At 39.7% G+C, this 25,469-nt stretch overlaps 1 protein-coding gene across 4 annotated transcripts in view; it reads right to left on the reverse strand.

Moving 5' to 3' along the window:
* The window catches only part of LOC126202963 (histone deacetylase 3), a 34,401-nt gene continuing 8,932 nt past the window's right edge, over positions 1 to 25,469 (reverse strand). The window contains exons 2-3 of one of the 4 annotated variants that reach the window (XM_049937092.1): positions 809 to 1,584; positions 1 to 518 (exon numbers count right to left, since the gene is read on the reverse strand). The gene's annotated coding sequence lies outside the window, so the exon portion shown is untranslated. The other 3 variants (XM_049937093.1, XM_049937094.1, XM_049937091.1) reach the window with 3 other exon arrangements.

Below are 25,469 nucleotides of genomic sequence, written 5' to 3' on the forward strand. Positions count from 1 at the left end.
TGTTGTTAAGCAGAACGACAAAAGACTTTAGATTAGCAGATGACAACCTAGATTTTTTACGACATTCCAGCCTTACCTAATGTCTGTTGAGGGAAACGTAGATCTTTGTTCAATGTATTGAAGGGCTATATCAAATGCATTTTTAGCATCTATGTGTGATACTCAAGCCATATGTTCACTGTCTTTGTTGTTTTCATCTTCTTTCTCATTCACATTGGTTGTTCGAGTCGCAGCATCAGTGAGTTTGTCGTCAGTTGATTCTGCTTCCGTTGTGCAGTCAGCGTCAGCTGTGCTGGTCCACTCACTCGTGTCACTGGGCTCAATTTCGAATCGCTTACAATGAGTCACGGACGAAAAGTCCACTCCTAACTGTAGCAGCAGCCTGTGCATGTAAGCGGACATCAGAAATGGTGTGGTCAGACTAAGTGGAGAGTCGGATCATCCGAGGCCGGATTAACGAGGTTCTACTGTAAATGCTTTGTTTGAAGTGCGTGCTGGGTGAAAACAGCAGCTGAATACTACAGAAAAAAAAGCAACCAGTTATTTTTCTTCTAATATATAACGGGGCAGTCAAATTAAGACAGATTACATAACAAGCAAGCATAGACATTGGTAAAGCAGGTACATGTGTGTCTAGAAGTGCCCTCTATTGGAAATTGGGAAGGAACAGCACAAATATTCACTGTTATGTCATTTGTCTGTCGTGCTCGATGTGAGGTCAGTGAGTCGTGTGTTCAGGGAAAGGGGAACAGTGAGGTGTAGTGCAGTTTTTGACTATGGAAGGAGTGTCGGGAATTGAAATTCGTACCCGAATGTCTGCTGCGTACGGCGAACTCGGTATGTCGCATGTGCACGTGTTAGCATTGAATAATCAATTTTGAGGTGGTCAGGCATCACTGAAAGACAGCTGTTGGCCGGGTCAGGTTCATCGTGTCACTACTGCAGTGGGTGTTGCCATCACAAATGACCGACTGCAGACTATGGAAGACACTCAGCTCACGTTTGGCACCAGTCACGGTACTGCTCGTGCCATCGTGCAGAGCATCTGAAGTTCTGGAAAATCTTTGCACTGTGAGTTCCCCACTACTTGATGGAGGAGCAGAAGTCTTAACATAATGTCAACATCACTGCAGCATCTGAAATGGTATCACGATGAAGTCCATCATTTCACATCCCGTATTGCTGTGGAAGATGAAACATTGAGTCACCATTCTGAGCCAGAAAGCAACTTTCAGCAATGGAAGCACACAGATTTGCCCCCTCCGAAAAAGGCCAAAGCTGTGCACGCCATCTCTGAGAAAATCATTATTACATTTTTGTTTGACTGCAAGGCCCCATTGCTTACTGAATTTCTGCTTATTGACTTTGACACTGTGCCACGATTAACACACATTGGTATGTGGACACTTTGCAAAAACTGAAATGCACCATCAAGTCCAAATACCAAAGAATGCTGATTGATAGCGTCATTCTGTTGTAGATTAATGCCCGCCCACATGTTGCTGAGGTTGTTTTGACTGTAGTGCATAAATTTCACTGGGAATCCCTTATACATCCTCCTTAACAGTCTCAATCTCCACAGTCCTGAAAAAAAAATTTGTGGCTGTCAATTTGTTTCGGATGAAAAGCTGCACGCCAGGTACGATCACGGTTCTGAAGGCAATCACTAACATTGTCCGATGAAAGCGTTGACCTGCTTGTCTCACAGTGGCATAAATGAATAAACATCTATGGTGGTTACTTTTTAAATAATAAACAGTTTACTTACTTTTTCCATCAGCCTTGTTTTCATTTGATTGCCCCTTAAACATATGCGAAGTAATCAAGAAATAATGTTGACAATTTTTTGTGTTAGTAGGTTAGCAATGATCATAATCCTTCACTAGCATACCGTAAAGAAGCAACAGCTCCCAGTTGCCTATGCACAACTTGACTCATTCTGTGTTCCCCAAGGCTCCCTCAGCTAAAGACTGACGGAACACGATGTGTGGACGACCGAACGTAATCTGGCTTAAGTTTTCCCCACAGTATTGTTAGGGTTTCACGGTTAACATTACAACGCTAGATCAATCGGTCCTCCTGGATGTTTCCCATGCAGCTACTGAAAAGGCTGCAATCCCACTTCAGGGACCATATAGTGGTCTGGCCTCTCCACAGATAACCCTCCAATACGGTTCCATCAGCTGTCTGCATCACTGATGCATGAAAGTCGCCCCACCACATTGTGAGGTGCACAGTTTGAAGATGTGCGTATCAGAAAGCCAAAATACAATTAAGCTGTTAGAAGACTGCAATAACTTCAAAGAAGGCAGGTGTTCACAGGTAAGAGTATTACAGAAGTCACAGTTGCAAAATACTGTCTCACATTATTTACAGGCGAATTGGAAAAACAGGTAGAAGCTGACCGCAGCGTTGATGAGTCTCAGATGTGAAGAAGGGTAGGAAGGGATACACGTAACAGTATTGACCCTATGTCTTAAAATACAGACTGAAGAAAGGCAAACCTGTGTTCACACCATCAACAAAACAGGCTCTGCTAATGGTATACTATGCCTTCCACATTGCTGGCAATGAGTTCTACGCAATGCTGGTGACTACTTTGAAGGACAGTAACAGGTGCAAACATGTAACTCTTTTTGTATCAGTTGTGAATAAATAGTTGCCACAATTTAAATTCCAACCCTCGTATGAGATCAGTGAAACTAGATAACACAGTGAGATAGCTAACATACTCAATGGTAACAATATAAATGCAGTAGAGGATTTAAAACTTGAAAGAAATAGTCTACAAAAGAAGGTTACTGAGTTATCAAAAAAATCAAGCACAACCATATTCTTGAAACCAGTCACAGAGGATGAACTGAGGAAAAATATACAAATACTAAAGTCCAAGAAATCAGCTGGTGATAAAAAGTATCAGATCATATAATAAAGCTAGTAAGTCAGCAAATAATCTCACCATTGCTGGACATAGCAAACAGCTCTTTCCGAGACAGAATTTTTCCAGAAAAACAGAAGATTAGCAAGGTGCTACCAGTGTTCAAGAAAGGCGATAAGAATAACCCCGACTACACGCCACTTTCACTGATATCAGGTTTCTCAAAAATTCTGGATATGCTTATGTGTGATAGATTATCTGGACAAACACAATGTTCTTACACCAATACAGCATGGTTTCAGAAAGAGGAAATCTACAGAATCAGTGATTGCCAGTCTGACAGAATATTATTATTATTATTATTATTTACATTTTATGGCCTTCATTGGATCACTCTAACCAACTTTATACAAAGAATTTTTCAGTTTCCTGTCAGCCCAGTACTTCTTCATTCTCTCAGATCCCAGCCTTCTTTCTCCATAGGAAATCACCCTTACTATTGTCTGTTTGGTGATTCTCATTTGTAATCTGGTTTGTTCATCTGTGAGTTTCCTGATTTTGTCAGTTTTGTTTCTTAGGTCTTCCAATGTAATCTTTAGCTCATCCATATCTTCCTTGATTTCTATAATCCACTTAATGCTACACTTACTATTCCACAGTTTTTCTATTATTCTCCTGATGATCCTGTTCTCTGGTGTTCCAATTAGATGTCCGAAAAATGAAATGTGTTACTTCCTGATTGTACTCATTACTGGTTCTATTTCCTTGTAGACTGTTTCATTTGTAGCTACTCTCCAGTGTCCATCTTTCTGGTACAATTTGTTGATGCACGTTCTGATGATTCTTCTCTCTATTTTGAGTATTTTGACTATTTGTGCAGTGTTAGTTGTTTTGAAGATGGTTTCACTTGCGTGCGTTATTTCTGGTTGAGTGACTGTTTTGTAGTGTTTTAATTTTGTTGCTATTGACAGGCTCTTTTTGTTGTAGGTGTTCTTAGTGATATATTATGCTCTAGTCAATTTGTTTATTCTATTATGACATGTTGGCTTTTCATTGAGGTTATATGTTATTATTTCTCCCAGATATTTAAATTTATCTACAATTTTGTTTATGAGTGGTGGGTCAGTTAACATGATGACTGTTTTTTCAAAGGATATTCCAAGACCAATTTTCTGTGGTATTTCCTGTAGTGAGATAACTTGTTGTTCGGTTTCCTGAATACTGATGGACAAGAGAGCAAGGTCATCAGCAAACCCTAGACAATTTAAACCTATGTTGTCTTTGGGTCTTCCAATTTGGATGTTCTTTGGGTTAATTTTGTACCATTCATTCATTCTGTATTCTAAAGCACAGTTGAACAGCAGGAGTGCCAAGCAATTTCCTTGTCTTAAACCTGTTTTTATGATGATTGGCTCAGAGAGTTCCCCCCTGAACTTGACTTTTGATACAGTGTTGGTTAAGCTGAGTTCTGTCAGTTTGATTAATTTTGTATGGAGCCCGAAATTTCTTAAGATCTTCAACATTGAAGGTCTATGGATACAGTCATATGCTTTTTTAAAGTCCACGAAGGTTATTACAGAATATACTATACAGTCTTTAGATGAAAAACAAGTTGTATCTGCAATGCTTCTGGATCTCTCCAAAGCATTTGACACTATTGGCCGTGACATACTGATAAGGAAATTGGAAAACTATCTGAGGGCAAGCAGGTGTGTGGAGAGAATTATACTTATGCAACAGGAAACAACATGTATCAACAGAGAATGCTTATCAGTCAGAAACCAAAGCCATCAAATGTGGAATGTCACAGGGATCTGTAATGGGGCCATTGCTATTTAATGTGTTTGTTAATGACATCAGTCTTGAAAAGAAGGATGGTATAGCTTGAGTGATGAGCATACACATCTGCAAAGACCACAGCTCAACGGCTCCTGGAAAATGGACCTGTTATAAACCTAAAAATGACTATGTATGCAATGTTCAGAACTGAAGAGAAGGCTGTGCACATGAGTTTAGAAGCTGGAAGAAGTAGAATCCACTAGATTCTTAGGTATTACTGTGGATAATGAGCTGAAATGGAAGGAGCATATTAATTCTGTCTGTAAGAAACTCAGCTCCATCATATTGTAATGAAGCAGCTATCACAGTATGCAGACAAATAGCTTCTGTGCACAGTATATACCACGGACTCTTCGAATCTACCTGCAGTATGGAGTGACAGTGTGGAGAAACACAAACATTCAAGAAATAAAAAGGGTGTTCACATTACACAAGAAGCAATCAGGATCATGTTAAGAAGAAAGACTTCTGAAATATGCAGAAACTACTTCAAAAGACTAGACATCTTAACTTTTACATCCTCGTACATGTACGGTGTAAAACTATAACATATGTCACAAAAGATAGTGCAGAGTGGACTAAAAGTGCTAGTGTACACATTCACAACACAAATCCTACAAGATCCATTAAAATTCAATTCAAGCAGCCATCTCAGTTCTAGGCAGAGATCTGAATTTCATTACTACTTCTAAGAGAATTGCCATTCAAGAAGTTATCAGAGCTATTGAAGCATCCTCATTTTCTCTTCCAAAGGATCAGACCAAATAAGTGAGGACAGATACACTTGCAGATAGGCGGCGCGCTAAACAGAAGGGGCTGCTCACTAAATTCCAAAATCCGATCTTCACCGAGGGTGTAGAGTGGATATTATTACCACCAACTTTCAAATTGCACAATGATCACCATTGAAAGATAAGGGAAATAAGAGCTCATACTGAGGCGTTCAGACAGTCGTTTCGCGATCTGCGAGTGGAACAGAGGGGGTGGTGGAATATGACTTTGGCGCGAATTGTGCCCTCTGCCACACACCACTTGGTGGCTAGCAGAGTATAGATGTAGATGTGTTGAGAGTTCTATGGAAATTGAAACCGCACAAAGGCAACACATTGGCACAGGAAAGGGAAATTCTCAATGGCCTCACGAGAAACGAAAGCACTGTAGTGACAAAATCAGATGAGGGGAACGCTACAGTTGTTAGAGACACCTTGGAATACCACAAGAAATTGAACAACTATTAGCTGACCTTGTATATTGCAAGTTAAAAAGCAACCTGACGAACAGAATTGTTCGTAAGGTGAAAAATCTGTTATCAAATAGCTCTATTATCACCCAGAATGTATGACCTAACCGAGATACACAATGATTTGTGTCCTTCGAGACCAATAGTGAGTAGATTAACTCGCCAACTTACTTTTTAGCAAGTTATTGATCTGGAAAAACTGAGACATCTAGCTGGAAAAACAAATACTTTTGTCAAAGGTTCAAAACATATTTTAGAAATTACATTCAAGGTGAAGACTTCTGCAAGTGACATCCTTGTAAGCTTCATTGTGAAATCTTTGTTTACTACTAACACAGTATCAGATATAAAGAATGGCAACTTAACTGAATTATGTCTTTGATGGAGTTGTTTCAAATGTAGAGGTGAATTTTATGAACTGTGTGACAGTATTGCTATGGGCTCACCCTTGTCTCCAGTAGCAGCTGACATTTTGATGGAGCATTTTGAGCAACAGGTATTAAGTAATGCTCCTTCAAAGCCTTCCTGTTGGCTCCGCTATGGGGATGATGCATTTGTTATATGTAGGAAAAGACAGATTGCCACTTACCATTAAGGCGACATGTCAATTTGCAGACAGGCACAATTAAAAAAAACTTACATATAGCTTTTGGCCACAGCCTTCATCAGTAAAAGAGAGACACAAACCATTCACACACACATGCAAACACACCTCACGCAGACACGACTGCCAACTCCAGCATCTCGGGGCGGAATGAAACATCACGTGGGATGCAAGTAGCAATCTGGAGGGGGCAGGGAAGTGGAAGGGATGGTGTACGGGTGGGGGGGAGAGAAGAATGCTGTATGGTGGAGTGTGCAGGGACTAGAATGTCAACAGGCACAGTGTCAGGAGGTTCTGGGCCAGGGAGGTGAAGAAAAAAGCTCCTCTCCTTTTTGCCCCCCTTTTTTGTCGATATTTCTACCTGGAGTTTCCATTGTTTGACATTTGTTATATGTCCACACAGCAAAGAAGAGCTTCACATGCTACACAATTTCTTGAATGAGGTTAACCCAAAAACAACTTCACCTTGGAGGCAGAGAGTGAAGTCAGTCTCCCAATTTTAGATGTGTCGGTATACAGAAGATCCGACAACACTCTAAGATACAGAGTGTATACGAAGCCTGTTAACACGAATAGGTATTTAGGTGCCAGTTCACACCACCGCCCAGCCCAGAAGCAAAAGCAAGCAGTGTTTAACACACTGTATTAACGTTCCTCCTGTGTCGACGACGACAACCACTGAGAATCGGAGTTGTGCTGCTTGAGACAATGGAGGCCAATGACTATTATAGTTTGTCCACAACCACAGACAGGGCTTTTGAATGGAATGTTAATTATGCTAATAGGAATGATGAGGAACTACCTTCTCACTCTATTATGCTACCATTTGTTTCATGGTTTACTGACAGCCTAAGCAGAATTCTACAAAAAAGATGGGATACAGGCCTTTTTCTTGAGTCAAAACGTAAAGACTTTTTCTGAGTGAAAACAGATGCAATGAAATGACCTGTAGCTGCAGCAAAGTGTACATACACAAAACAGCCAAGACTGTTAAAGAAAGTATAAAGGAATACAAAGGAAATGAGATGCTACAAGCAGCAGACCAGCTTTGCTGTTTGGCCAGCAATATAACTGTCAGTGGCAAAAGTAAAATCAAACAATGGACACTCCAGTCTGGAATTTCAAAAATGTAAGGAAATGATAGACTGCTGCTTACTGTAAAGCTGACACATTAAGTTGCAGACGGAATTAAAAGACACACGTTGAACATAAATTGTAGTGATAGAAACTCTTGTCTGAGAGAATTTCTCTCGAGTGTAGCCTTGTATATCAGTGGAACTGTATGATATACTGTACAGACAAGAAGGGAGTAGAAGCTTTTGAAATGTGATACTGTGGAAGAGAGCTGAAGATTGAGTGGATGAATCAGATAACTAGTGAGGAGGTGCTGAATCAAATCAGGAAGAAAAGAAATTTGCAACAGAACTAGAGTAAAATGGGAGATAGGTCGAGAGGACACATTCTGAGGTATCAGGGAATCATTGGTTTAGTAATGGGAGGAAATGTTGGGGATAAACATTGTAGAGGGGCAACAAGGCTCGACTGCTGTAAATGGGTTCAAGTGGTTAGTTGTGCAGAGATGGAGAGAGTTACTAGGGATAGACTGGCAGGGAGAGCTGCACCAAACCAGTCTTTGGACTGAGGACCACAAAACTATTAATGTGTTAGTATACTGAAAATGTCAATGGTACATCATCTATTAGACTTCATCAGGATAATGAGGAATTCACCCTTAATAGATGATTCAAGCAAGGAGTTCAATATCACCATAAATAACATCAGCTGCTCTACAGAAAGTTTTAAAAACAATGAAGAAGAAATATGTGCAAGTGGAACATATCTCAACCACATCCAATTTCATGATGATATTGTACGGTTTGACTCCAGTATGAGTAATGTGAACATGTGGAGAAACATAACTTAGCAAGTCTGATATGCCTAAATACACTCCTGGAAATTGAAATAAGAACACCGTGAATTCATTGTCCCAGGAAGGGGAAACTTTATTGACACATTCCTGGGGTCAGATACATCACATGATCACACTGACAGAACCACAGGTACATAGACACAGGCAACAGAGCATGCACAATGTCGGCACTAGTACAGTGTATATCCACCTTTCGCAGCAATGCAGGCTGCTATTCTCCCATGGAGACGATCGTAGAGATGCTGGATGTAGTCCTGTGGAACGGCTTGCCATGCCATTTCCACCTGGCGCCTCAGTTGGACCAGCGTTCGTGCTGGACGTGCAGACCGCGTGAGACGACGCTTCATCCAGTCCCAAACATGCTCAATGGGGGACAGATCCGGAGATCTTGCTGGCCAGGGTAGTTGACTTACACCTTCTAGAGCACGTTGGGTGGCACGGGATACATGCGGACGTGCATTGCCCTGTTGGAACAGCAAGTTCCCTTGCCGGTCTAGGAATGGTAGAGCGATGGGTTCGATGACGGTTTGGATGTACCGTGCACTATTCAGTGTCCCCTCGACGATCACCAGTGGTGTACGGCCAGTGTAGGAGATCGCTCCCCACACCATGATGCCGGGTGTTGGCCCTGTGTGCCTCGGTCGTATGCAGTCCTGATTGTGGCGCTCACCTGCACGGCGCCAAACACGCATACGACCATCATTGGCACCAAGGCAGAAGCGACTCTCATCGCTGAAGACGACACGTCTCCATTCGTCCCTCCATTCACGCCTGTCGCGACACCACTGGAGGCGGGCTGCATGATGTTGGGGCGTGAGCGGAAGACGGCCTAACGGTGTGCGGGACCGTAGCCCAGCTTCATGGAGACGGTTGCGAATGGTCCTCGCCGATACCCCAGGAGCAACAGTGTCCCTAATTTGCTGGGAAGTGGCGGTGCGGTCCCCTACGGCACTGCGTAGGATCCTACGGTCTTGGCGTGCATCCGTGCGTCGCTGCGGTCCGGTCCCAGGTCGATGGGCACGTGCACCTTCCGCCGACCACTGGCAACAACATCGATGTACTGAGCAATTCGGCGGTACGTCCACCCGGCCTCCCGCATGCCCACTATACGCCCTCGCTCAAAGTCCGTCAACTGCACATACGGTTCACGTCCACGCTGTCGCGGCATGCTACCAGTGTTAAAGACTGCGATGGAGCTCCGTATGCCACGGCAAACTGGCTGACACTGACGGCGGCGGTGCACAAATGCTGCGCAGCTAGCGCCATTCGACGGCCAACACCGCGGTTCCTGGTGTGTCCGCTGTGCCGTGCGTGTGATCATTGCTTGTACAGCCCTCTCGCAGTGTCCGGAGCAAGTATGGTGGGTCTGACACACCGGTGTCAATGTGTTCTTTTTTCTATTTCCAGGAGTGTATGTATTACATGAAGACTAAAATAATGCACAGCTAACTCACTGGAAATAACAATGTTGTCCTTTAGACTAGTTTTAGACAATGACAAGGTTGACTAGATGGGGGTTTGGGGGGAGGGGGGGAGGGGGGGGGGAAGGGTGAAACAGAAGAGTAAAAATGCCCTTGTGTGCTTTTGGTAAATTAAACAGGATTTCAAGGCAGCTTTTGATTCATTTAAAATGGGAAGTTTACATCCAGTTCCAACAGTTTTATGGTAATGAGACAGGGACTTTTGATGTGAAAACCGTTCAAAAACTGAATGTTGCTCATCAGGCAATGGAGAAATACCTGTTGAGAATTTGTAGGAGAGACAGAAAAAAATAAATAAATGGGACACCAAACAGACTGTGGGGTAAGACCTAAGTGTGACTGTACTGAAAATCAAATGGAGTCAGCTGAGACACGTAAACAGACAACTGGGCGCTACGACTCCAGATGATGGTGACCCACTATAAGGAATGTGGACAGATGATAGGAAATAAAGTATTTTAACTTTACATTCATTGTAAGAAAAGTTCTGGCAGAATGTAAATACTACTGATTTAGGAATAAAGGACACAACTCACCGAACAGTAGAAGCGTCAAATGTGAACTCGAGTCCTTTGTCTGAAAGCTAGCAAAGTTTTCATTCCTTTTTTTGTGCCTATCAGTGACTCAATGCTCCTACTGACTATACATTTCACACAAGAATTCAATTCAAACTTTAAATAATTTGTATCCTTGGACATAGGGCCCAATAATACAAAATATGTCATTTTACTTGAGTTGTCATATTAAATGTTACAGAAATTTAAACATGCTAACAAGTCAACACTGAGCATTTCACAAATAATTAAATCACATTTGGGGGAGATACCAATGAGAAAAAATACTGTAAGCAACCACACTTTCCATTCAATGAATTATTTACCTAACTGGAATGATGGAGAAAATAAAATTTGTCTTGTCAGCACTGCATACAGCAACCATTTGCACTCTGTGCTATTGTTTTTATCTTCATACTGACCAACTCGGACAATTTAACTACTTCAGTTTGTCTTCTTTCTTTGCTGTTGTTTCCTGCTTTTTCCAGTACTCCTTCATTTTCCACTCATGTTGTCTTTTCCTTCTTCTGTCCACATGTTCTCATTCCATCTCTCTTCTGCCTTGAAAGCCTTCTAAATTAAATATTTTATTCATAAAAAGACTTCTTTTTGTTATTTCCAGTTCTTAGAGATTGTCTCTTTCTAGTACTTATCCTGTTTCTGTAATCTATGCTATTTTCAGTTTATTTTTCCAGGAATCTACCAATATCCTTTCTTTCAGGAGTGCTAGTTCTGCAAGGTTCGCGGGAGAGCTTCTGTAAAGTTTGAAAAGTAGGAGATGTGGTAGTGGCAGAAGTAAAGCTGTGAGGACAGGGTGTGAGTTGTGCTTGGGTAGCTCAGTTGGTAGAGCACATGCCCGCAAAAGGCAAAGGTCCCGAGTTCAAGTCTCGGTCCGGCACACAGTTTTAATCTGCCAGGAAGTTTCATATCAGCGCACACTCCACTGCAGACTGAAAATCTCATTCTGGAATTTTCATCAGAATCGGTACACCCGATAGAATTACACTTCTACTTGCTTACAAGCATGTCCCAGTTCTTTCTTTTGCCATTTGTGCACAACCGCATTCTACAAAAGACTCTCTTCAACTGAAGTAAAAGAAAGATATCACAAAGTGTTGATGCAAAACACCAACAATGCATATTTATTACATGCTTAATATTTATCAAGGGAATAATGTTCATGTAACAAACAAACTTTATAGATATAAAACAGTTATATATTCTCATGCATAATTTTGTGATGAAGTTTTGGTGCCTAAATAAAGTTAAATGTTTAAACATCTGCCAGTTACTGAGGTGAGAAACATCTGGAATATTATAGGATAATTAATGTTCTCAAAAGTCAGAAAATGAAAGAATTAGGTTTCCAAAACATTACAGAACATAAAAAGAAGAAAGAAATTTCAGATACACATCTCCAAATAAGAAATATATCCCTAAAGCTCTCTTCATGAACATTAGATATGCCATTTCCGAAGAAACATAGTTCAAAAATCAATGGTATTGGAGGGTTCATTAATGAGAGGATGCATTGTCATCTACTGTTCAACAGAAGACCCTAATGTACAGATTTGTTATATAATTCATCTTTCAATTGTCTCTAGTCTGTCCAGTTTATGTTTCTTATTTAAGAATTCAAATGCTAGCCAGGTACATGTTCCAGAGATCATTTGAACAATTCTTTTATTGAAATTATGTGGAACAAGTCACTTCATAGGCTATGTATACATGATAAGTGTTAATATTAATGAACATATTCCTTGTTAGACCTATTCATGCAAATGCACTTACAAGTGATGGTCCCCCAGACCACCATTTTTAAACATAAATTTGTCCATGGAATAGAAGGTTAGATTCAAAACTTGTTTTCCTACCTGGCAATCAAATATTTTTGCTCATGTATATCGTTCTCCTTTTTGAGCCTCTGACAGCTTTAGTAATTGGTGATTAAGGTCATTTTTCCTCTAGTGTTGTGAGTACGGACATCACCATTCTTCTCAAATTGTGATGGATTATCTATGACAAATTTCATTAACGAATATATGTACTGAGACAATGCAGTTAAAATGCCAAACTCCTTGAAGAAGTATCTACATGATGACCATAGATGAACACTACATATTATTCTTACTGCTCACTTTTGTGTAATCAATATGATCTTTCTAAGTGTGAGTTACCGAGAACATTATTCTGTAAGGCAGTCTGGTCACCCCACTGTGGTATAGTGTTTTAGTTTCTTTTACTAGGTACACATTTCTTGTTGTAGATATTTTTAGTTAAATCATATGCTCTTTTCATTTTATTAACCCTTACATCTATTACAAAATTTTCTAGTCCATTCTGCTGTGTGTTTTCTCCAAGTTATTTACATTTACTAACACACTCTGTTTTACCTGTTTGTGTTGATGTTTATTTTGGGACTTTCTTTTTTTTATTATTTGTCAAGGATTTTGTGTTCTTCAGCTGAAATTTTGAGACTGATTCTATTGGCTATTCTTTTCACAAGATTTATTTGATGAACTGCTTCTGTCAGGTTTTCTAAAAGTACTGGAAAATTACCTGCAAAAGCCAAGTAGTTTATCTTAATTTCCTTTTCAGAATTATTGGTTCAATTCTGTGACCTTTGAGCTCCTAATTTCATATCCTCACCACTTTTTCTTAAATGCTGCTAAACGACAAAAATGATAAAGTCACCCTCTTCTCTATCACCAGTTCTTAACATGGCTCAGATACTTCTCCCATAAATTTAACTTGACATATTGTATTTGTTAGAGTTTCACTAATTCTTTGCTTTAACACCAAATCCTCTTTTTATTTTATCTACGCTTCTCTATGTACAGAACAAATGCACTCTTGAAATTAATAAATTATACTATTTTAGGCTTGCTCGTTAACATTCTATGGCGAATTACTGATTTTAAGTTAAAAATCTATCCTGCGTTGGATCTTTCCTATCGAGAATCACCCTGACATTCTCTCAGTTGTTTGTTTAAAGTTTCTTCAACTCTGTACGCCACTGGCAGAAGTACCACCGCCCTGTTCAGAGAAACCCTCAGTTCACTTGTACGTTAAGTTCACCAATCACACTGTAATAATCAGTGGATACTTTAATCATCCAACAATTAATTGAGAAAATTACAGGTTTGTTAGTGGTGTGCAGAAACTGGTATCAGTGACCATGATGCGGTTGTGACAACAATGATTACCGAAATACAAAAGACAACTAAAAGAAGCAGAATGATATATAGGTTCAGTAACAAAATAAAATATGAGTGATGTTATATCTCTGTGATTAACTTGAAACTTTCAGCATACATGACAAGCGTAAGAGGAACTCTGGCTCGTGTTTAAAAGAATAGTTGACCACACACTGGGTGGATATGTACCCAGCAGAACAGATCATAATGGGAGGGAACCTCCATGGTGTACATTCACTGTACAGAAACTTCTAAAGAAACAGAGATTACTGCATAATAGGATTAAAACAAAGCATAGGGCTATAGATAGAGAGATGCGGGATGAAATGTGTTTGGCTGTCAAGTGAGCAATGTGTGATGCTTTCAATGACTACTGTAGCAGAATAACGACATTTCACAATATCCAAAGAAATTCTGGTTGTATGTAAAGGCCGTTAGGGGCACCAAAGGTAGCGTCCAGCCCATTGCGAATGAGACAGGAACTGAAATTGATGGAAGCAGTTCTTTTTACAAAAGAAAACCCAGGAGAATTGCCCCAATTTAATCCTTGTATCACTGAAACGATGAATGAAATGAGTATTAGTGTCAATGGTGTTGAGAAAGAACTGAAATTGTCAAAACTGAACAAAGCTCCAGGCCCCAGTGGAGTCCCTGTCAGATTCTATACTGAATTTGCTGCTGAGTTAGCCCTTCTTCTAACTATAATCTATCATAGATCCCTCAAACAAAAAACCACACCCAGTTCTTGGAAAAAGGCATAGGTCACACCCGTCTACAAGAGGGGTAGGAGAAGTGATCCAAAAAGATACCATCCAGTATCCTTGACATCAATTTGTAACATATTCTGAGCTCAAACATAATGAGATATCTTGAATAGAATGACCACCTCATTGCCAGCCAGCATGGATTTCAAAAACAGTGATCATGTGAAACCCAACTCATACTTTTCTCACATGACATACTGAAAGTTTTGGATCAAGGCAACCAGGTATATGCAGTATTTATTGATTTCCAAAAATCATTTGACTCAGTACCACACCTACAGTTATTGTCAAAAGTACTATCGTATAGGGTATCAAGTGAAATTTGTGACTGGATTGAAGACTTTTTGGTAGGGAGCACAGCATGTTATCTTGGATGGAAAGTCGTCGTCAGATGTAGAAGTAACCTTGGGTGTGCCCCAAGAAAGTGCATTGGGAGCACTGTTGTTCTTGTTGTATATTAATGACCTTGCAGACAGTATTAATAGGAAAATCAGGCTTTTTGCAGATGATGCAGTTATCTATAATGAAGTACTATCTGAAAGAAACTTCATAAACATTCAGTCAGATCTTGATAAGATTTCGACGTGGTGCTGAGATTGGCAGCTTGCTCTAGATGTTCAGAAATATAAAATTTGCACATCAGAAAACGAAAAAACGTAGTATCATATGACTGTAATATCAATGAGTCACTGCTGGACTTGGCTAACTCATTCATATACACTTCGTAGGGATATGAAGTGGAATAATCATGTAGGTTCAGTCATGGGTAAAGCAGATGGCAGACTTCAGTTTATTGGTAGAATACTACTGGGGAAGAGTAATCAGTCTTCAAAATAGATTGCTTAGAAATCATTCATGTGACCCATCCTAGAATCTTGCTCAAGTGTGTGGGACCCATACCAGACAGGATTAACAGAGGATATTGAACGTATACAGAGGAGGACAGCATGAATGGTCACAGGTTTGTTTAATCCATGGGAGAGTATCAGAGAGATACTGAAGGAACTGAACCTGGAGACTCTTGAAGACAGGTTTTAACTATCCTGAGAAAGTCTGTTAACAAAGTTTCAAGAACCAGCTTTAAATGAATACTCTAGCTATATACTACAACCACTTATGCATCACTCATACTGGAATCATGTGGATAACATTGGAATAATTACTGCACACACAAAGGCATTCAAACAATCATTCTTACCACACTCCATATGTGAACAGAAAAGGAAAACCCCTAATAATTGGTACAATGGGAAGTACCCTCTGCCATGCACATCACAGTGATTTGGAGAGCATAGATGTAGATGTAATTGTTGACAGTTAGTTTGTCTCCCTTTTTTTGATGTAATGGGCAGTTTAATGTTATTTTCTGCTCTTTGGGAACCTGTTCTGTTTGCAAATATTCTCAAAATGCAAGTGTAGATCACTTATAATCTTTAGTTCTATCCATTTCAATAATTCCACTGTAATGGAGTCTTCATCATCAGCAAAAGAATACAACAGAGTAGTACATTTTACCAGTGTGTGAGGGGCTTGGTGTGGGGAAGGGAAGTGCCAATGAGGTGCAAGCTGGTGCTATACAAGACTTACTTCACACCCGTATTAATTTATGGCTCAGAGACTTGGACTATGACTAGAAGAGAGGAGAGCAGGATACAATCCAGTGAAATGAAGTTTCTGAGAAGTATAATAGGGAAGACAAGGAGAGACAGAGTGAAAAATGAAGATTTTAGGAAGGAAATTGGAGTGGAGAAGTTCACTGAGAAAATGGAAAAGAATAGATTAAAATGGTTTGGGCATGTGAAGAGGATGGTAGAGGGAAGAATACCAGGAAGAATGATGGAGTTCAGGATTGAGGGCAAGAGGCCAAGAAGCAGACAGAACAAGATGGATTGATACAATGAATATGAGTTTAAGGAGGAGAAACCTGCTATGGAACCAAATTGTGGAAGAAGAATGGTGGAAAGACAGAGTAAAGTGGCGATGCCCCAACCCGACCAGATGTTGGATAGAGGGGAAACAAAGATGATGACCACTTACTTTGTTGGTTTTGAGTGTTTTGATGGCTTCTGCTACTATTTTTTGATTCGTATGGCTGGGATCCCATTTAATCAGTGGACTATGGTCATGAGAAGATAGGTAAAGTAGATCTGACCATCCAACCCCAGTAGTGAGAACCAACTCTACCGTATAAGAGCTGGCCATTCCATGATCCGAGCAACGCTACATAAATAATGAATGACCTGATGATGACCAATGCGACAGCTGAACGTTGAACCAAACACTGGACCTTATTTTGCACAACTGCCAAAAAAGAATATTCATGGGTACTTGGAAAAACTTTGCAGATGTAACACCTGCACCAATATACTGGCTGGAATCTTTGGTGTTGAACTACGAAGGAAAATGGATATCTCAGCTTCTTTTAGCTATTGCCAATTGTCCAGCTTCCTTTCGTGATTACCTGTGTGTGTGTGTGTGTGTGTGTGTGTGTGAGAGAGAGAGAGAGAGAGAGAGAGAGAGAGAGAGAGAGAGAGAGAGAGAGGGGGGGGGGGGGGGTACATTACTTCATTTTATCTTGTATCAATTTAATGTATGTATGTGTAAAATTTAATTCTGTAACCCACATGGTCAATAAATAAATGAGTAAAATACAGCAAGCTGTATGTTTTCCGTTGGTCAATTGACCTCAATTTTAATTACAAATTTAGGTGTTTTAAGTCCAGTCTCTTCATGTTGTGGGAAATAATCGATTTATATGACTTTATGGGACTGACAGATTTGAAATAATGTCCCTACATTCTTCATGGCACTTATTTCATCATTTGAGTGATGAAGAAAGAAAGGTCTCTCTGAGGAAAGATTCATTGCAGACTATTATTTCAAACCCAAAAATACTCATGAATATCATGTCATTTCTGTACAAAGCAGTTAATAAGGAAGGCTTAGCTCTTGTTCGATGTTCTACTTTTTACAATTTGTAATCCCTCTATTAGCATAGCACTATCACATTGTTAACTGATAACCAAGGTCTGTGTGGTATCTTCTCTCCAATACATGACTTCCTCATGACAGAGCCTGTGCCTTACAACGGATGGTAAATGTTCCAACAGAATTAAAAATTATGTACCATAAAGGAACTGCAATAAGTTTTTAACTCACATACGAGCAATGCTTTTTCTTTCTTTTTCATAGTTGTCAGACAGGATCAGCAGCACACTTAGACTGTTACCTTACCATGCTGTCATCTACATCTGCATGATTACACTGCAATTCACATTTTAGTGTTCGGCAGAGGTGCTGTGACACCACTATTGAACCGTATTTTTACTATACCACTGTCAAATAGCATGTGAAAAAAATGAGTACCTAAATCTTATCTATCAGCTTTAATCTCTTTTAGTTTATTGTGACATTCATTTCTCTCTAGGTAGTGGGAGGCATTTGAAGAAGAAAACCGTTGAAAGAACTTTTCTGAGAATATTATGCCACAATGAAAAATGCCTTTCTTTGAATGATTGCTATCGTAACTTTGTTCTTTGTTGTGGTCTTCAGTCCTGAGACTGGTTTGATGCAGCTCTCCACACTAACCTATCCTGTGCAAGCTCCTTCATCTCCCAGTACCTACTGCAACCTACATCCTTCTGAATCTGCTTAGTGTATTCATCTCTTGGTCTCCCTCTACGATTTTTACCCTCCACGCTGCCTTCCAATGCTAAATTTGTGATCCCTTGATGCCTCAGGACATGTCCTACCAACCGATCCCTTCTTCTAGTCAAGTTGTGCCACAAACTTCTCTTCTCCCCAATCCTATTCAATACCTCCTCATCAGTTACGTGATCTACCCATTTAATTTTCAACATTCTTCTGTAGCACCACATTTCGAAAGCTTCTATTCTCTTCTTGTCCAAACTATTTATCGTCCATGTTTCACTTCCATACATGGCTACACTCCATACAAATACTTTCAGAAACGACTTCCTGACACTTAAATCTATACTCAATGTTAACAAATTTCTCTTCGTCAGAAAGGCTTTCCTTGCCATTGCCAGTCTACATTTTATATCCTCTCTACTTCGACCATCATCAGTTATTTTGCTCCCCAAATAGCAAAACTCCTTTACTAATGTAAGTGTCTCATTTCCTAATGTAATTCCCTCAGCATCACCCAACTTAATTCGACTACATTCCATTATCCTCGTTTTGCTTTTGTTGATGTTCATCTTATACCCTCCTTTCAAGACACTGTCCATTCCGTTCAACTGCTCTTCCAAGTCCTTTGCTGTCTCTAACAGAATTACAATGTCATCGGCGAACCTCAAAGTTTTTATTTCTTCTCCCTGGATTTTAATACCTACTCCAAATTTTTCTTTTGTTTCCTTTACTGCGTGCTCAATATACAGATTGAATAACATCGGGGAGAGGCTACAACCCTGTCTCACTCCCTTCCCAACCACTGCTTCCCTTTCATGCCCCTCGACTCTTATAACTGCCATCTGGTTTCTGTACAAATTGTAAATAGCCTTTCGCTCCCTGTAACTTACTTATCCATATTTTGCAACAGTACATAATGAGACACTCTACTTCCACCTCTTCGGCTGTCTTCTGTCAATCCAGCCCAATAATGATTTCGTACTGCACAACAATATAATAAAACTGACAAGGACTCTGCACACTGTTGAGTAAATTTATGAAACCAGCATTTGATATAAACAGTGGAAGAATTCTGCTGATTCCACTTTAAATTTCGCACAGGGAACAAGAGAATAAGATAAGACATATTATTAATGTGAGATTGTGGTATGATGAGAGGTTAGGTTGCACATGGATGAATACGTGTAGCTGTTCTTCCTTGTTGAATATCCAAATGGAAGGAGATGAAGTATTGAATTCCTGCTGCTTCTAACAACACAGTCAACTTTTATATGGGTTCTAATAACAAAACTGCAAACTTAATGCCTAGTCTGCAATTAAAACTGTCAATGACAATAAATAAACTGCACAGAAGAGAAGAAAACAACCTGGCTGTGTGGTGGCACACAATATTACCGTGTACAGAGACCAAAACAGATAGCCTGAGTCAGTCAGCTGTGGATTTTGTTACTGCTACGTGTTCATTTTGTTATGACAAATCAACTGATACACCTGCAATCATGGATTGGAACACTGTCACTTTCCTAACATTCCTATCTGATCATACAAGGAACATTTTCACACCCAGATGTCTTAGCTGCTAGTGAGTTTTTGGGTTGTACGATCGTGGTCCATGCAACATTTCCATTCCTTGCCAGCAACTATTCCTATTTGGCTTCTTTATGAAAAAGAGTGTGGTCCCTGAGGAATGGAAAGAAGCAGTAGTAATAGCTGTATACAAAAGAGAAAGAGCAATGGAGACTTACCTGTACAGTAAGTAAAGCATTTGAAGGAGTCGTTGATAAATACCGGTTTTTTTTTTTTTTTTCAGCAATTACAGTTTTGAAATAAAAATAAAACAAGTACACTTTTCTCAGCAATTTTATTTTTTAAGTCTTTACTTTAATCTACTTCCCATTGTATCGTAAAACCGACTTTTGAATACCATCCTTGTATAAGTCTTTCACCTGATTAGACAACTGCATTAAAGCACACTTCTTGACGCTTGAGGAAACTCATCACATAATGTTGAAATCGTAAAGCATGTGTTCCCTCAGTTTTCATCAACTTTCTGCACCAAACTGTCAGTAACGGATGAAGGTTGCCACTTCATTTCTCATTGTGCACATTCAAATGGCACTCTTTAAAAAATCTCGCCCATTTCTGTACCACTCCATTGGTCATAATGTTTTCTCCATACACTTTATGGATCTGAAGATGAATTTCAACTGATTTCACACCCTTAACACAAACAAAATTAATCACAGCACATATTTCATAGTCAGCAGGATTCCCAATAGGAGAAGGCATTTCAAAAACTCACAAACAAATAAAGAAACATGCCAAATTTTGTGGGAATTACACAGCAAAGTACATTACAGTACATGCTTCCATGTAAAAATAAAATTGCTATGAAAAGGCTATGTGTGTTATTTTATTTCAAAATGGTACTCGCTTAAGAAACACACCTCGTATTGAAAAGGTTGTTTGCAAGTAGTGAGTTAGTGGTGTAGGTATCAGCACGGATTCAGGGCAGAATTTTCACATCAGTCACAGGTAGCTGCTTTTCAGTGGAATATATCGGAAGTGATCGACAGGAGAGGGCATTTTGACTGTATAGCCATTGATCTCCCCACAGCTTCTGATAGGGCAAAACACAGTACTACAAACGAGGGCTGGCACTCGACGGAAGAGTAATGCACTGGATGACAACAAATCTGCACGACAGAAGACAGAGGGAGAGAGGTGGGAAACTTCACTTTAGAGGTACTGATGAAACGGAGAGAGAGTAAATTAGGGCCACTGTTTCTCTCTGATTTAAGTCAATGGTGGTGGGGAGGAGGTACACAAATTTTATGATATTTGCTAGTTGTGTACAATGAATCAAACAAAAATAAAATAGAGGAGGCTATGAGATTCTGCAAACAGCCCTACAAGTCATCAGAAACTGGATTCAGGGAAATGGGATGTTGGCGAAAGAGGTGACGAGTCAACTGTAAGATACGAGTACAGGCTGGGACCTGACATCGTCATAATGCCAGTACACGTGCGTGGCAGTGAGGGCTGACAAGCCACACCGGGGCCTACACATAGAGTTCATGCAAGGGTGGGCACAGAGAGGAAAGCCCGCACGCCCCTTGCGAGACTCCAGTTGGAGCATTCTGGATACCTATCAGAGCAGATACGAGTGCAGCAGAGGATAGCAAGGTATGTAATCGGAGACTACAGAAAAGTAAGTTGTGTCACAGCAATGATTAACCTCTTACTGCCATATTTGGCACGTACCCAATTTGTACGTGTTTTTAATATTGAAGTAACAACCTACTATAGTGCTATATATTGCACAGTTTTCAACCATCTACCATATTGTGCTGTTGCATGTTGGCAGTTTAATGAACTACAGCCAATGAGCAGTTACATCATCTGAGTTAAGCATCTGCTGCTCATAATCTCAAAGTTTTTACAGCTGTACAAACCAAAATGAAGGTAAGTATCTTTTGTAAAATATGCTCTTGTTTACATAGTCTATGTATTGCAGTAGTTTCAGTTTGTAAGACAAGGTTCGTTTACATTTTATGATTTTTTTTATGTCTGTGCAAAATTTGGCGCAGTTGGCGTAAACTGTAAAACTACCGTATTTTTAGTCTGTGCCAAAAGTGACACATCAGGCATTTAAGAATTACTACATGCAATTTGTACAATGACGTTTACACTTTTCAGATGTCACACTGTCAACTAAGGAGACATCACAACACATCATCATTTGCATCTCCTGATGAGAGTGAGGATAGTTTGGTGCATGACTCAGATGAGAACCCAGATTACAAACCTGAGCATGACAAAAGGAACAAGATAGTCTTATTTGGTGGCAATTACATTCTACTTTTTATTTCTAAAATATAACTTACCTAAATTAAACTACAAAAGTTGGCCATTAACAATAAAATCATAATAATTTATTACCTAATATTACCAAAGACGAAATGACTACGGCTGTATGTGGTGTAATAGTCAGTGTAACTCTGTGATGTTTGAACAATACAAGGCAACAGTGAACCAACTAGTTCAAAGATTTTTTTGATAACAATATTATGAAAAAGGAAGTTGCCACTCACCACACAGTGGAGATGCCAAGTCGCAGACATGCACAACAAAAAGATACTCAAAATTGAAGCTTACGGCCATTAAGGCCTTCGTCAACAATTGATGACAGATACACATACATGTGCTTGCACCTTCAACAACAGCTGGCCAGTGGCCACCACTGTCTCTCCTAATGTCTGGTACATGGATATCGACAAATTGGCCCTTCTTTTTCTTTTTTTTTCCTTTGATAACTCTCTCTACATTGTCTGTTGATTGCCTTCTTCTTTTTAGTGAGCCAGCTGCTAAGTTGCAAACAGACTCAGTGACTTCACATGAGAAACCTAGCAGGTCAATTACTCCTTGCATAGGAATAGCATTACTTTTGCAGTGTTGTTGGAAGAAAAGCTAACCATTGATGAAGTGAAAGAAAAATCTCAAATAAAACTTCGTAGATCTCTGAGAGATTTAGTAACAGCTGATGAGGCCATCTAGAAGGTCCACTCCTTTGTTTTAAGTTGTAGCTGTGCTAGGACAAGTGACCTCAATCTACTGATGACATTTTTGGTTACAGTGTTGAGAGGGAGAGCAGATTCAAAAGTTGATACGAGAGATATCTCTCTATTATCCAACCATTTTACAGCTCTAATATTTCCCCATCAATTGTTATTTCTTTTTCCTCATAAAAACCACACCCTTTCTTTTTCATCTCTTTATGAGACGAAAACTGTAAACATGGGAATCATCGTAATCAAATGGTCCCTAGGGATTGGAGATCAATATTTGACAGTCACTAGCAAAGCTGGGGATGTTTACCAGTTGTCAAAGTAAATTAAGAGTCTGTCTTCACTGGGAGGTAAGTGTTCCAGCAATTGTAAAACAACATTAGAGACAGCTCCAATGTCAGGACGGGTTGTGACCTGTATAGATCTCAGAATTGTGAATTAGGCCCTTGTTGTCACTAAGGACAAACAATTCAAATCCCCACTTAGGGGGTTTCATTGGACTGTACTGCTTTAGTGAAGACCTTTGAAGGGGACAATTCATCAACACAGCTGCTCTGTTTCTTCTCTGAGGTATTTAGAGGCTTCTTTGGAATTTTTTGGAGCCTGTACAAGTTTGACTGACAATTGCAGTTATAAAGTCCTTATCAAAAAAATCAAAAAATGGGAAATACAGGATGGAATGTAACAATATTATGAAAGGGAACATTGCCACTCACCACACAGTGGCGATGCCGAGTCGCAGGCAGGCACAACAAAAAGATACTCACAATTAAAGCTTTCATATATTTGTATGATGCAAGCACCCCTTCTGCAAGCAGAAATCCTCTGGTATGTGCGAGAAATGCAAAGTTCATTTGTGTCTCCATAAAAGAAAGAACTGCTTTGTGAATTTCCATTTGTAAAATACATATGTATCTACTTATAACTTTTTGTGACTTCTTACTCTAAATAAGTTGTCAGTTTAAAGAAGTGAACTATCAGTTTTAACCGTTTGTGTATCTCTTTTACCATATTCTTTCTACATTTTATATATGAGGGCTGTTCAATAAAAAATGATCATAATTTTTTTGACAACATACCTTTACTCATCCTCATAATTTTGATGGTCCTCAAAGTAGTCTCCCATGAATGCGATGCACTTGTCCCAGCATTTCTGCCAGTCTTCAAATATATGCTGGAAACCATTTTTGGAGAGGTCCTTCAAAATCGCCTCCACAGCCTTCACCACTGCCTCCCACAAAGGCGTTTCTTCATGTTAGGGAATAGAAAAAAGTCACATGGGGCTAAATCCGGACTACATGGAGGGTGAGGGATGCACTTCACGCTGATTTTTGCAAGCTATTTAGCAACAACATTGGCAATATGTGGAAGCTCATTATTGAGGTGCAACATCCAGCCTGCTTCACGGAAATGTGGTCTTTTGCCCCTTGTATGGACTTGCAATGTTTTCAGGGCATCCCTCTAGTATTGTCCAGTTAATGAAGTGTGTGCAGGTACAACATGCTGATAAACCATTCCATGAATTACAAATTACAATTCCCAGCAGAAGCAACAACTTTTGCTTTTTGGGGGTTGATGAAGGAGATTTCCACACTGAGCTTTGCTGTTTGCTCTCAGGATCAAAATGATGTAACCAAGTTTCATCAGCAGTGATTACATTTGAAAGAAACTCCGGATCTTCCTCTAACATTAACTTTAACTGCATGCAGACCTGCACATGAACATCCTTTTGTTCAGGAATCGACAGTCTTGGAACCCATCGCACACAACCACGTGTCATTTGTAAATTTTCTGTCACCACCGTGTAGATGGCACGCAATGAAATATTCAGTATTTCAGGAAGTGATTTTAAGGTAATTCGTTGATCCTCTATCACAATGACAGCAGCAGTGTTGATGTTTTCTTCCGTAGGAGCAGTAACTGGGGCACCGGGTCCACCTTCCTTTAAATTTGATTGTCTCCACTCTTTAAACATTTTAAACCACCTTTGAGCTGTGCTGTAAGGAAGAACAGACTCTGCATAGGCCTCCTGTAACATTTTATAGGCCTCAGCTCAAGATTTGTTGAGACAAAAGCAGAATTTCCAAGCCACATATTGTTCCTCGCACATTAACTCCATTGCAGCGGTAGGTGACACTGAATGTTTCTGAACTTGCCAGTCTCTCATAGGTGGGAACCAGAGTCCCAAAAATGAAACTACTACGGCATGTTTGTTGCACATTAAGCTAACAGAACATCATAAGATTAAATTTTAGTGCAAGAAATTATGACCATAAAAAAAAGATCATTCTTTATTGAACAGTCTTAGTATTTAGTATTATCTTCTCTACCTAAAATTAGTCCAATTTCCCTTATCGCCCAATGTGCCAAATTTGTCACATACCCAAAATTTGGTTAAAGACTAAAATTTAAAAAAAAAAAAGAAAGAAAAATGTGTGGCATTTAAGCAAGCACTGCTTAGAGTAATTTCCAGCCTATTTATTTAGCAGGCATTGAGAGGTTAAGAAACTGAAATCGGAAAGTCTCGCACAAATGAGGGCAAGAGCTAGACATGGTGCTGTTTAGTGGGCATAAATGGGTGAGAATGCTTAAGAAGAAATAGGAGATAAGACTGGTCTCTGAAGTTTTATATAAGGAAAGAAATGACCCACCAGTGCAGTATAAATGTGAAATTATAGAACGATAAAGAAAGTAACTATTCCTGTGATCATAGAAAAGTAAAGAAATGGAAAAATTTACCAGAAGATATCGTCAGTCCATTCT

The sequence above is a fragment of the Schistocerca nitens genome, chromosome 9 (assembly GCF_023898315.1).
Source record: "Schistocerca nitens isolate TAMUIC-IGC-003100 chromosome 9, iqSchNite1.1, whole genome shotgun sequence".
Classification (NCBI taxonomy): domain Eukaryota; kingdom Metazoa; phylum Arthropoda; class Insecta; order Orthoptera; family Acrididae; genus Schistocerca; species Schistocerca nitens.